The sequence below is a fragment of the Nannospalax galili genome, unplaced genomic scaffold, assembly GCF_000622305.1.
Source record: "Nannospalax galili isolate Female #2095 unplaced genomic scaffold, S.galili_v1.0 scaffold752, whole genome shotgun sequence".
NCBI lineage: Eukaryota > Metazoa > Chordata > Mammalia > Rodentia > Spalacidae > Nannospalax > Nannospalax galili.
In genome coordinates this window covers 1446619-1448184 of record NW_008333404.1, presented here as the reverse complement: position 1 = coordinate 1448184, position 1566 = coordinate 1446619, and the positions used below count along the sequence as shown (strand labels likewise).

The 1566-nt window shown below is 44.2% G+C and overlaps 1 protein-coding gene across 2 annotated transcripts in view; it reads left to right on the top strand.

Annotated features, from left to right (window-relative positions):
- Positions 1-1566, top strand: part of Bnipl (BCL2 interacting protein like) — a 10925-nt gene that overhangs the window by 3105 nt on the left and 6254 nt on the right. The gene's annotated exons all lie outside the window — the stretch shown is intronic.

Sequence of the window (1566 nt, the reverse complement as noted above, 5' to 3'; positions counted from 1 at the left end):
CCTGTAGCCCCAGCTGTCCTGGAACTCACTAAGTAGACCAGGCTGGCCTTGAACTCACAGAGATCTGCCTGCCTCTGTCTCCCAAGTGTTGGGATTAAAGGTGTGCACCACCACGCCCAGTGTGTTTTATTTTTTTATATATTTTCTTTATTTACTTTTATTTTATGTGTATGAGTGTATTGCCTGCATGTATGTAAGTACACCTGTGTTGTGCAATGCCAGAGGTCAGGACAGAGTGTCAGAGTCCCCTGAAACTAGAATTATAGAGGGTTGTTAGCTGCCATGTGGGTACTGGGAATCAAACTTGGGTCCTCTGCAAATTCAGTCAGTGCTCTTAACCACTGAGCCATCTCTCCAGACCCTATTTTTATTTTATGTTTATGAGTGTTTTGCCTGCATGTATGAAAGTGCACCTATATCATGCAATGCCTGTGTAGACCAGGAGGGGGCATCATTGCCCCCAGAACTTGACTTACTGATGATTGTGAGCTAACTACCCTGTGGATGCTGGGAACCAAACCCAGGTCCTCTGCAAAAGCAGCCAACACTCTTAATCCCTAAGCCATCTCTCCAGCCCCAGGGTGGCCTTGAACTCAAATTCCTCCTACTGTGGCCTCCCAAGTACTGAGACTACAACCATATGCCACTATGGCAGGCTTAGGCCAGGGGTTATAAAGACAAAAGGCTGGGGTAGGGGGTGGCTCACTACTGTAATCCCAGCACTCAGGAGGCTAAGGCGGGAAGACTGACAGGAGTTCAGATACAGTTTAGGGTACAAAGTGAGTTCCAGACCAGCCTAGGTTACAAAGTGAGACCCTGTCTCAAAAAAACAAATGAATACAAATAAAAGATGCCCTATCCTTAGGAAATTGTGTTTAGTAGAATCTAAATATTTATAAATAATTACAGTTTGAAGGCTGAGAGGCCAGGGTCTCCATGTGCATGGGGGCCAGTGCAGAGAAGGGAAAGTGAGTTCTGCTTGAGATGTTAGGGAGGGCTTCACAGAGGAGAAAATTCTGAGCTGAGGCTGATTTTGTCAGGAGTTGGAGGGCATTCTAGGTGGAAGCAGCAATTTAAGCAGTAGCATGGCTCACTGGGGAATTCAAAGCATGAAGACTGTGTATTTATACATGAAGGGTTGGTAGGTGAAGAAGGAATATCAAGATAGGGCTGGGTTAAGCAGGCAAAGTTCAAGGCTAAGGAGTGTAGATTTTGTAGGATAGACAATGAATAATGGGAAGGTTTTAATCATAGGATGTCTAGTCACATTTAATGACTGTAGAAATTGGAAACAACTTGGAGATACATCAGTCAACAAAATGCCCATTGTACAAACATGAGTTAGATCCCAGAACCCACATTTTAAAAGCTGGGTATCAGGGTTGGAGCATTGGAGGACCCAGGTTCTGTTCCCAGTACGCACATAGCAGCTAACAACCATCTGTAACTCCACTTCTAAGGGATTTGATGGCCTCTCCTGGCTTCCACAGAAATTGAAAATGTGATGTACTTACAGACATGCAGGCAAAACACTCATACACAAAAGTAAATAAAATCTTTTTTTTT